Genomic DNA, 12949 nt, shown 5'->3' with positions numbered 1-12949 from the left:
TCATTCAGATCTGTTCACTAAGCTGCATATACTCGCTGCCATCGAACAGGTAAGAGTCACGCGCCTTCATCGCCTGCCCGCCGCCTTCTCTCTCTTCCTCCAGCTCGGTGAAAGTGTGACACACAGCATGGGATTCCGAGGAAAATGTAATCAGCGATTACGTGGGTATGATTATGATTTCCGAGCATTACAAGTTGAACAACTGCTGATCACTTGACTGCAAATTACAACCTGTAGCACAAGCAGCAGCTTTTTATTAGAAACTGGTTTGACGAGAACAATGTATAGCAGCATATCATAGATTGCTGAGCATTTAAGTGGTGCAAAGAGCACAGGCGATGTACTGCAGAGCAATATGATCAGCTGGCCGCTCCCAGTTTGTATGTACTCTTTGGTTGCACCACTTTTTCTGCCATAGCCCAACTGGTTGCTGCTTATGATTATGCGGGCCAGATTCTCTAAGCTTCAAAAGTGCCCCTGCACATAGGTGTTAAAAAGCACCCGCGATGTGCCGTTGATGGATCCGATAGATTGAACCTGCAGCAAGTTCAATATGTAGAGTTTGACCCGATGCGCACAGGAGCGCGCGTCGGGTCGGCTGGGATGTCACACACTTCTGATTTCTCGGCCCAATCCTTCGGGATCCGATGAACTCAGCCCGACTCATTGTAGACTCCAACCCTTTTATTAGCTTGGTTGTTCTTCTCGTGACTTTTTCCAGTTATATTATATTATATTATATTTTGTAGTGTGGATCCCATAATTGCCCTCCAACTTCACTGTGCAGTGGCATAACTACACTGCCATCTCCACCTTCCATGCCCCTTTTTATACAGGCTAGTATCCTGTTGGCCTTAATGGGTGCTCCATGGCACTGAGCACTGCACCCCAGTGTGTTGCCAATCTGCACTCCTAGATTCCTTTTTCAATTCTGATTTACCCAATTATACACCATTTAGTTTGTAGTGAACACACTGTTTATGTCTCCCAAGATGCAAAACCTTACATTTATCAACATTGAACCTCATTTTCCATTTTTCCACCCACTCTTTTTATTTATTTATTAAGAGTGCCGTATAATTCCAGGTGTGCTGCTCTTTTTAATTTTCTTTAATTAAAAGAATAAAAGTTTAGGGGCTGTTTTGGCAAAACCCATTAGAGCCCAAAACCTGAAGGTAATCAGAACCCAAAACACGAAAAGTGGCCGGTGCACATCCTTAGTGCATATAGATTGTAAGCTTGCGAGCAGGGCCCTCCTACCTCTATTTCTGTTTGTTTCTACCCATTTTATTTTATCACTGGTTAGGTCAACAAGTGACCCAACCTGCCCACTTTGTGAAACATCTTGGACCTAAATATCGGTACCTATATCCACTGGATCTCCCGTCTGGCCATGGCAGAACACTATTGTGGAGGAACACCACCTCTATAAAAAGAAGCAGGACCACCACGGGTATATTTACAACACCACCGTTTTGGGGAGGTCATTCTCCACATCCAGCCAAAAACCACAGGAGTATCAACCCTATCCTGCTACTGGATATTTCTACACAGGGCCACATAGGAAGGGCCACTGGAAGATCTCTTAGCCTGAGGCCTATGTGGGTGACTATAAAAACCATTGGAAACACACAGCAGCCAATATTTCTTAAATGTTATTTTAATTACGGTCTATTAACCATATCATTTTATTTTAATAAATGTCATCATTTTCAATGACATGCACACCGGACATTTATTTGCGCAACCAACCCTTGCTTTTTCTTGTTTTTCAATGGAAGCCTTACTCGGGGGTTCTGAGGTGTAGCATCTATAGATCGACGGTGCGGCGGGCGGTGCCTAGCTGCTCGCTAGTCGGCGAGTGTAAGCTGCCCAGCGATGAGGGTCTGAATTAGGCCCTTTATTTGTACACAGCTCCTCCCACCCAAGCTGCCTTTGACCAGAGAGCTAGAATGACTGTCCACCAGGGGTAAACTCAGGAAGCCCCTATAATTACTGTATTCAGTAGATCTCCTGGCTGGATCCCTCCCACTCTCTTACAATATAAAGGACAAGTAACAAGATAATGATGAACCATACAATGCAATTTGGATTTGAAGGCTCTAAGGCAATTAACGTAAATGGTATAGCATTAAATAACAAGGGTTCATGGTTACATTGCAACAAAGACTTGTCAATATTAGGCCAAAGGAAAGGAGAGAGACCTCTTTGCCATTATGTGACACCACTGCTGCTTATATTGCTGTTGCATCTTATAGGTTACTCCTGTTGCGAGTAGTCACGTGATATTCCATTCCTTTGCATAGTGGCCCTAATTCAGGCTTGCTCATTTTTTTCCCCCTGAATTCGCTCCAGGGACTGATGTTGCTGGTCCGCACCTGCGTATTGGCATGTGCAGACCCACTGTGCAAACACCTTCGGCTATCACATTCACAGAGGCGTTCGCACAGAGCGGGGTCAGGTGGGCAGGGGGACTGTCCTATGTGAACACCCAGTATTTCCTGGGAATTTATACAGCAGGTAATGAGTCTGTCCGAAGCGCAACAGAGCTGCCTATAGGTTTAAGTTCCTCCAAAAGGTTCCCTCCAACATTCACCAAATCACCACAAAACTAAATTTGGAACTACACCTATCCAGCGTTCCTTGGTCCTCAAGGTTGTTACAATCCTTCCTCAGGAATGTCATACATGAAAAAAAAATGAATCATCATAGTGAAGTACGTTTTTACGCATACAATTTAATGACAATCATAGGCGTGCGCACGGGGGGTGCCGGGGGTGCACAGGCACCTCCTAATGCCCGTCGGCACCCCCCACGCGATTGCACGCAAAATGTTTCCAATGCAGCAGTTTCACTTGCCAGTCACGGCCGCTGCCCGCAGCCGTTCTCCAGCCTGGAAGCGCTGGCCGGGACGTGGGCTGTGCAGCTCAGTGAGCTCCGTGAGCTCCATTCACATTAGCACCCGGCCCCGCCTCTAATAACGTCACACACAGACGTGGTGACGTCGTCCTGGCCGCGCTCCCTGCGTCTTCCTGGCCGCGCTCCTGCCCACGCTCCCGCCGTCCTCCTGCTGCCTGAGAGAGCAAGCCCAGCAGCAGCACGCGCCCTGGGCTGGCAGCAGAGGCACTGCAGTGAATGATTGATCCACCACGACTCCGAGTAGGAGACAGCCAGCGTGAGTGACCTGGCTGCCTGTAGTGTTCCTCCTAGGAGGAAGCAAGCTAGGTTAGGTTTTTATTCATAAGTGAAATATTAACAATTAACCCCCTGGGTTTTTGGTTTTGCTGGGGCAGGACAAACCTGGGCAGGTTTGTCCTGCCCCAGCAAAACACATCACAGATATTAGGAAGCTGTTGTGGAACTACACGTCCCAGCATGCCCTGCCACAGATTTTATATAATGCATTGCTAAAACTGTGGGAGGGCATGCTGGGGCGTGTAGTTCCACAATAGCTGGAGGGCCATGAGTTTGATACCACTGATGTACAGTGTACACACTAGGCGATATTGGTCACAATATCGCTCAGAAAGCCCTTTCTGAGCGATATTGTGACCAATGTTACTGCTTTGTTATATACAAATAAATCATCTGTGTGAGTTCCTGCCAACACTGTATTTAATATAGTTTGCATTGATGCCCAGTGGGCGGTGATAGACACGCCCAGTGGGTGGTGATAGACACGCCCAGTGGGCGGTGATAGAAATGCCCCTCCAATTGTGCACCTACTAATAAAATGGGCTGCGCACGCCTATGATGACAATCAAATGATACAATGTTAAAAAATGTCTAAAAATACACAACACTTCTTTAAAGTGCAAAGTGACAGATATCCACATAGAGCAGGGCTGGGTAATTGCGGCCCTCCAGATGTTGAGCAACTACACATCCCAGGATGCTTTGCCTTTTAAAGTGCACAGTGCAAAGTGACAGATATCCACATAAAGGGAGACAATGGTAATTACCAGATCGATATGGAACAGAGTTCCCGCCATCACGCTGGACTCTAATTAGGGCAAGACTACAAGTCCCATAGTCCTTTGCGTGAAGTCCTTTGCGATACACGCAAAGGACTATGGGACTTGTAGTCTTGCTCTAATTAGGGCCAGAAAAACACTGGGCATCCCCATGAGAATGTAGGCATGTCGAAGTCTGCATGGGGCGGGCGCCTGACGTCTCATGTTCCGCCAGTATTCATAGTTGCCTACCCTTCTGCATTCTGCAGGAGACTCCCTGAAATAGCAGCAATCTCCCTCTCTCCCTCATTAGTCTAGCAATCTCCCTCATTTCACCTAGCCCACATTATGTAGCTGTTACATTTTGGGGGGGGGGGGGGGGGGGGGAGGAATAAAAGATACATTGAATCATCAGCACCATTCCCCAGCACTTACCAAGTATAGTAGCTCTTACTAACTATGTTGGGGCTCATCTACATTTGGATATAAGTCATTTAAAAAGATTCCTCTCGGATGTAGCAGTGCACACCCACGCTTCTAGGTGCCACGTTCACAATCTCTCCATATATGGAACTAGACACGCCCTTTGGGTGGAGCATGACACCCCCCCTCAATGGGGGACTGTGCACAATTCTACTACCAACTATAATCTCCATGAAACTAGTTCTCAAAAGTAGGCAAGTATGATATTTGCAAACGGGGATAAAATAATTTGATGGTCAGCGACCGTCAAATGATTTTTTTCGCTGGTACGCCCGCATGTGCATGGATGTCAGCATATGCATCCATTCACATGTCGGCACGGACATTCGGTCGGCGGTGGCGGGTGTTCACTCCCGGTAGGCAGCGGTCCAGTGTATAGAGAACGGTCCACATTTCCACTGTGAGGTAGAGAATTGTGTGTTGCGCAGTTATCAGCAGCTGGCACAGGGTTAGCCACTCCCCAAGTGATGAAGCTACTAGAGAAGAAAATGTGGTACTTATGTATTATCTGGGCTCCCGATTTTTTTCATTGCATGCCACTACTTAAGGCATGCAATGCTATTTTTCATTGTAAATACCTGATTTTAAATTGTATAGTGACCCATGGGTGATTTCATACCCCCACTATCCAACTACTCATGGAGTTGATTTTATATAGTGTGGCGAGCGCAGCAAGCCACCGTGCCCGAAGCGTGGCGAGCGCACGTGGATAACTTTACATGTATTCTGCGTCCGCTCGCCACGCTTCGGGCTCGGTGGCTCGCTGCGCTCACCACACTATATAAAATCAACTCCATGCATAGTTGGATAGTGGGGGTATGAAATCACCCAATTAAAAATTGGGTCTTTACAATGAAAAATCGCATTGCATTGCATTGTATGCCGCTATATTGCATGCGATGCAATGAAAAAATCAGGCGCCCAGATAATACATAAGTACCGAAAATGTATATGTGCCAGCACTGGCTGAATGATTTACAAGACGGTAAATGAAAAAAATGTATGATTTTAATAACTAAACATAAAACACATTAAACATACACAATATATAAAAAATGCCACAGTGTGCATATGAAAATACCACAGCATATACTGTATGACCTCAGCTAGGGTTGAATTGCTGTTAATATGTAATAAATCACAAAATTCCAACTGGGTGAATAATAAATTGTTACCAATCCACAGATAGAATGTGTGTTGCTGGAGTTATTGGATGTCGGTGAAGAGAGGAGATGGGAGCCATACTCGGCGTCCGGCGGTGTGGTATGCGATCTGGCGGATGCCGGGGTGATCCGACACAATCATACATTTTTTTTAATTTACCGTCTTGTAAATCATACAGCCAGCGCTGGCACATATACATTTTCTTCTCTAGTACACACCAAACACTAGTACACACCAAACACTACCTATCACCTCAACACACCAGAAGCTGTTCTACAATGTGACATTGAGGGTGATTATCAAAGTTTGGAGAGAGATAAAGCACCAACTACTTGGCTCCTAACTGCTGTTACAGGCTGTATTTGAAAAATGACAGGTAGGAGCTGATTGGTTGTTATTTTTTATCTGTTTCCAAGCTTTGATAAAACTTCCCCATTGTTTTAATGAAACAATGGTATTGCCGTGCCCAACACTACTGGGACTACTCCGCTCTCGCCTATGCATAGCAAACATTTAGTAGTTGCTATTGTTTAAGCGACTACTCCGCCCTTTCAATGCATTTAGCTAAGGCTGCAGTGAAACTGGCTATTGTTGTGTGTCGTCTCCCAGTCCTCACACACCGCTGAGTAACATGTAAGGAACTCGGCTTACACATTCAGCTAATATTGACTCTCTGTAATCTTAAGAAAGAAGTGAACAAGGTAAAGGGTAAAGGGGCCTACACACGTAGCGATTTGCTGAGCATTCCGAGTGATGCATGATCGCTCAGCACACGATGTGCCAGTGCTTTGTGCTGAGCGATCTGTCAGAGCCAGTGTTCTCCGGTGAGAACACTGGGCCTTATTCTAGTTCACTATTTCTGACAAAATCCTTCTTAGATGTACAAAACCATGGCCCTTATTCTGAAGTGAGCGGTACGGCCCGCGTGCGGCCGTACCGCCGATGTTTTCACTCTGCACATGCGCAGAGGTCAATCTGCGCATGTGCAGGCGAAATCGCCGCACATAAAGTTTCTACGCCGCAAAGGGGGCGTATAGGGGCGTGAGGGGCTTCATACCCTCATTTCCCTATGCATACGCCCCGCGTTTCATGGGCGTTCCCATGCAAACGCGGGGCGTATGCATGGTAATGAGGCTATGACGCCAGTGATGGGGGCGGAAAGCTGACATCGCCGGATGTCAGCTCTCAGCCCCCAAACAAGCTTTCACACTGACGATTGTCCGTGTGGTCTCAGCTTGCGGGAGCTGGTGGGGCGTGCGGCCCTGCCTTCGATGGTCGCCGACCATCGAATGCAGGGGGCAGCTCCCACCATGGTGGAGGCGTACGCCCCACCATTTTCATGCGGATCGCCAGCCGTCCGTGTACGGACGGCCGTGGCGATCCGTATAGTAGGCGGGGATTGGTTGGTGCGGCCGGAGCCCCGTATGCGGCTCCGGCCGCACCGATCTGAATAAGGGCCCATGTGCACTGCAGGTGGGGCAGATGTTACTCAGGGTTGCCGGGAGTCTCCCGAAAATCCGTGGGTCTCAGAGGAGGGGGCAGAGCTAAAATGGCCCAATCGTGTCATTTTAGCCCCGGCCCCTCCATGGAGATCAGTTATTTTGGCTATTTGTCATAATGGGGGCGGGGCTTAATGAAGTCACCGTTAAGCCCCGCCCCCAAACTCATAATGAGATTCCTCTCCGGGCTTCTTCCGGAGAGGATTTTGTGCAAGTCGGCAACCCTGATGTTACTTGTGCAGAGATAATTAGATTTGGGTGGGGTTTTACTTCAAAGTGAGATCTATATTGCAGTGTAAAAATAAAGCAGCCAGTATTTACCCTGCACAAAAACAAAATAACTCACCCAAATCTAATTTTCTCTGCACATTTTACATCTGCCCCCCTGCAGTGCACATGGTTTTGTCCATCTAAGAAGGATTTTGTCAGAAAGAGTGAACTAGAATAAGGCCCACTGTCCCAGACCAATTATTATCCAACATGCCGGGTTGTTAATTGCCGGGCAATAGTGACGTGCAGTCGAGCCACGCATTGCTATCGCTATAGCCCCTACACACAGAGCAATGTAGGGGTATTTTCTAGATCATAGTCATTACACTTAGGGGTCAATCCTTAGGTTTGCAAAGGGTGATATGTGCCCTTACCGCTGGCATGCATACCTATGGTATCCCATTTAAAAAAAATGGTCAGTTATCAGTTTTAAAAAGCCTGTATGGTGTAAAAGATCTAATAAAGCAATACCTCTCCTGCACTCAAGGTGGTCTCCCCTCCATCTTACCAATGGGAAGGGGGCTACTGGGCAGGTGCAAGGGCTGGTGGGAAATTTAGCGCTCCCAGTGGCCGGTTCAAAGGGAGTTGCTCATGAAAATGCTGGACGTTCCCATGGTAATTCCCTGATGGTGCGGGGGCGGGCGCTGACGTCAGCTTACCTCACAGGGCACCCACAGTCCTAAGACACCATAGAGGTGTCCTAGGTCTGCAAACGCTGTAGAAATCATTTGATAGTCGGCGACCGTCGACTGATTTCATCCCCGCAAGCAAGCTGCAAATGGATGCTTATGCAGGTGCCTTGCAAGTCAACCAGAATAAGGTCCTTTGTACACACTAGCCATGTCGACCTGATGTATGCCGACCTTCATAGTTTCGACCAAGCGACCATATGCCCTGGAGGGAATAGGGGAAAAACAATTACAATTTGGAATTGCATAAACATCTTGCAAGCTCTATAAATTGCCCCCGGAATCTGCCGTTAACTCTTTGATTGTGAAAATCGCTGGATGAAAACAAATTTTGTTTCCTAAAGTAAAAATGAGGAATTATTATTATAAAGGAAAATAAATACCCTGGGGAGAGAAAACACCAACCAATCAGCTTCTTACCTCATGTTATTATAACACACCCAGAATAATGGCGGAAACTGATCACTTGGTTCTTTCGCCAGGGCCGGTGCTAGGGTGTCCGGCGCCCTCCTGCAAACCATACATTTTGCGCCCTTTCACATTGCCATTGCAACAAGCTGCAGCCCGATTGTGGGAGCGTATGCAACATGCGATCCTATGGAGGATCTCAGGTGCATGTACATGTATGCATACACCATCTCAGTGCTGTGTCAGCAAAATGTGTCCATACACACTGTGAGAATCGCATACCTTATGGGCTACATCGCATCGCACTGCATGCATGCAATGTGTGTGCAATGCGATCCGAAAGCAGTACAAAAACTATGTGCAGCACATACTTTTTGTACTGTGCGATGCGATGCCCGCAGGAGCGCACAATGCATCGCACGCTGCTATTGCAGCATGTATAGCCACCTTTAGGCACATAACCCCCCACATAACAGCCCATTATTTAAAAAGTGTCTAAATTAATAAAAAAATATCTACAATTATTAAAAAATGTGTTATTAACATGTATAATAAAAGACTCACTGTTCTTTTGCTGTTTAACTCTTGTGCAGTCCCTCCTCTTCTATCTGCGTAGGCAGGACGCTGAGGACGCCATTACACCCCTCTCGTGACTGGGGGGAAAAGGAGGGGAGAGAAGGAGGAGATGGAAGATGAGGGGAGGAGATAGAGGGGGCGGAGTGTTGAGGACTGGCAGTGGCACTGGCAGAGCACACTGAGAAGAGGGAAGGAAGGGGAGTCGGCGCTGCTGCCTGTTCGTCATTTGATTGACAGCTGACAGTCGCAGGGAGCAATGGGTAGGGGGCGGATCCGGACATGACATGTCATCCAGGCATTCACAGACAGCGCTAAATGCAATAGCGTAAGTGTCCTTGAGGAAGAGGGGGGCAGGTCGCAGGAGGAGGACAGTGTGTGCGTGGTGCAGGGAGCTGCTCAGCCTCTCCATACTGCCGTCCGCTGTCAGACAGGCATTGCGGGCGGCGTGCAGGGAGCAGGTGTTTATACTGCCACCTGCCCGCTGTCAGACAGGCGCTGCGGGCAGCGTGCAGGAGGCAGTGACAGTGAGGGCTGAGGCAGCACAGAGCAGGGAGGAGACAGCGCCTTTTCAGCATGGCGCCTCCCTACTTTGCAGGAGCTGCTGAGCGGGTAGCGCCGGCCCTGTCTTTCGCTATCATTTGTCTCTCTCCAAGGTTTGGTACATTTCCCCCCGGTATGACTGAAGTTGCCGGCTGTGCGAGTCTACCCAGGTTTTTAAAGCAGCAATTAAATTAGAGGTCAAAACCAGCCTTGAATTGGTCGCTGCTTTACAAATACAAAGGGCCTGATTTACACCTGTTTGCTAGGTAGCGTATATACACTAGATAGCAAGCAGGTAAACACCACCCACCACCTCGACGAACGCCCCAAAAGTTGCGTGTGGATATGTATATAACCAAGCGGCCGCGCAAAGGAAAAATCACTCACCATCAAATTATTTTTTCCTCTGTTTGCACGTGGTCCTCCGAATTTGCCTGCCTTAAACAGGAATTGACATGGGCATGAAACAATGAGCGTTCCCCCTGCTTGCACCCCCTTCCCGCCCCTCCTGGAGCGAGTGGACCGACAAGCCCTGCCCCACTCCCCCCGCATGTATCACGGAAAGATCGCAGCAGGCATCTCTAATCCCTGCTGCAATCCCTTCTGCCTCGCTGCCAGCCGCATCTCCAATAAGTTTATATGGGGGATGTGATGCTGCCCTATGTACAGTACCATCCTTGGGCTACCGCCATTCTGAGTGGTAGACCCTGTTGTACCCATGGATACCCATCTATATATATATCAATTGGGAAGTAAGGAAGGTTGGAGAACAAAGAAAAACACTTTTTTATGTTTATTATTTGGTAGACATAAGATGAATTTATTTGTTTTTTATACAAACATTCCTGGTAGTTGCTAAATATTGTGTCATATAAAGCATACAGGACTCCATTACACATCTACCCTGCCACACATACAGCAAGCGGCATTTTCCCATCCATGCTAGGAAACACTGCCTGCCACACACACAGGATACATGCCACACATACAGCACGTCACTCATACAGCATACCTGCCACACATACAGCATACCTGCCACACATACAGGATACCCCGCACATACAGGATACCTGCCACACATACAGCATACCTGCCACACATACAGCATACCCGGCACATACAGCATGCCTGCCACACATACAGCATGCCTGCCACACATACAGCATACCTGCCACACATACAGCATACCTGCCACACATACAGGATACCTGCCACACATACAGGATACCTGCCACACATACAGCATACCTGCCACACATACAGCATGCCACATTTCTCCATCCACGCTAGGAAGCCCCGTCTGCCACATATAAAGCAAATGCTGTACATAAGCTATGTAAGGTACATGATCTACCAAAAATACCTGCTTTTATGTATAAAAAAAATATATAAAAACTTTTCATTAGTAATATATTCTCTAAAGTGTAATGATTGCTATGTACATCAGCGTAAATATAGCAGCACAGGGGGCTCTGTCTCAGTGGGGAAAAAAGTAGAAAAGCAGCAATTAGTACTCTGACCTATTGGATGCTGACTGGGAATGTAACAGGTACTTTGGTGCATTTGGCTATGAGTCATAATATTTCTCTTTGTCTCAGACATTTCGGATTATGTCCCTGGCCTATGTGTCTACTCATGATTAACAAGGGGTGTCCAGCACCATTGTTGATCCATGGCCCCTACATCTGGCTTGCTGGGTGTCTGGAACTGCAAATTAGGGATGGATATCGCATCGCAATGTTTCACTACCATGTTTTTGTTTTGAAGGTAGTGGTTTTAACATTCATTGACGGCATTCCAAGGTTTGCTCCCATCGACTTGTAAACAATCAATGGTGTTCCGATGGTACAGCCCCCCAGCCAGCCACGCTGCAGTGCAGTGCCACCCAGAGGCAATGGAGGCAATGGAGTCATCTGCCGCCGGGCTCCTGCTCCCAAGGGGGCACCTCTCCTCCCCTCCCCCCCCCCTGGAATTTAAAATTAGTTATTTAAAAGCCAACGATATTGCTTCTGTGGCTGAGTTCTGAAATATTATCTCTATCTATATTTCTGAACAGAAATATATATTTTATATAAGATTGTGTGTGTGTGTGTGTGTGGGGGGGGGGGGCACCAATATATATTTTGCCTCCGGGCAACTGGACCAGCCCTTGGTGCAAGAGATCTTTCTGAAATCAGAGGGGCCTATGCCTAGAACTCTGAAATTCTGCCAACATGCCCACAGCACACTTACAGCCCCCGTGTTCCACCCAGCTACAAGTGTAGATAAAACGGAGATTTGTAGGACTAAAAATCCTGAGTTCCATCCGCAGACTAGACAGCCTTGCAGCGAAGCAGAATGAGGCCCTCTTTGTTCAATACTGTATATGCAGTATCTGGCAATGTGCTAAATAGTGCAAGTGAATTATACCCCGTGTTCCACTGACTCAGGAGAGGATGACGGCAGAGGAAAACTTGTAGCCACTACAAAGGTTCCTAAAAAGTTATTGCGCAGTATAAATTGAAATTTCAATACAGACTATAGCTGAAGCGGGTAGCCTCAGTGTGTTGTGGCTGTATAATACGTAAGCCGGCAGAGTTACAGTCATACTGTATAAAAGAGTTCTAGCAGTGTTGTACGTAGTCCGAGCTCACAGCCCATGGGAGGGAGTCCGTCAGGCAGTAGGAAGCCTCTGGCAGAAGACCACAATCCCTCATGTTGCCAAGTGACCCATAAATCCATGCCGGTTTAATATCATCTTTGAAATACTGGAAGTACGGTGCATCTGGTGCCGCAGAACCATAAACGCAGAGGTACAATGGACGAGAGAAAGATGCCTTCGCACTCCTTAAGGAATAGGCTGTGGGCGTGTTCTCCAGTCATGGGGCTGTCGTCACAGGTCATGTGCCAATCCTTGTAGTTGTCACAGGCAATGGGCCAGAGTCACTGGAATTCTGTATAAGAGAGAAACGGTGACTTTTAGCAAAACTTGAAGAATAAATTATATTTTGATATGTTGTGTATTGGCTTGTATATTGGTACGGTTGCATGAGCAATACTTAATGAGTTGTTTATCTGCATCACATAAGCATAAAAAAAGCAGCGCTAGACAATAAGTCAGAAAAGGAACAATGTTTAATAAAAATACATATACAACAATTCATAAACTAAATAAAATATATAATATAGCGTTAAAAGGGCACTTCGATTAGTATGGACCTGAGGTGCTTATATCCATATTGATCTGCAGTTAGCTTCGGGGTGTAGATAGTATCCTTAATTTACCAGTTATTAAAATGGAGGTGTAAGGGGTATCGCCGGAGGTGATTTATATTTACCAGGCTGGTCGCCCCAAATGGAGTTGTGGTTATCCTGAATAGGAAAGCAG

The 12949-nt window shown here is 47.0% G+C and overlaps 1 protein-coding gene and 1 long non-coding RNA gene across 2 annotated transcripts in view; one reads left to right on the top strand and one right to left on the bottom strand.

The window, feature by feature from the left end:
- LOC146042865 (uncharacterized) overlaps window positions 1-12949 on the top strand; it is a 106745-nt gene that overhangs the window by 91137 nt on the left and 2659 nt on the right. The window lies entirely within an intron of this gene.
- Window positions 11679-12949, bottom strand: part of LOC146042862 (myelin protein zero-like protein 2) — a 32962-nt gene continuing 31691 nt past the window's right edge. Inside the window, exon 6 of the mRNA XM_083163132.1 lies at window positions 11679-12515. The gene's annotated coding sequence lies outside the window, so the exon portion shown is untranslated. The remainder of the gene's footprint in view (window positions 12516-12949) is intronic.

This window comes from Crinia signifera, chromosome 19 (genome assembly GCF_055691185.1).
Source record: "Crinia signifera chromosome 19, ASM5569118v1, whole genome shotgun sequence".
Taxonomy (NCBI): domain Eukaryota; kingdom Metazoa; phylum Chordata; class Amphibia; order Anura; family Myobatrachidae; genus Crinia; species Crinia signifera.
Note: the sequence above shows the minus strand (reverse complement) of the source record. Positions and strands in the feature narration are given on the sequence as shown.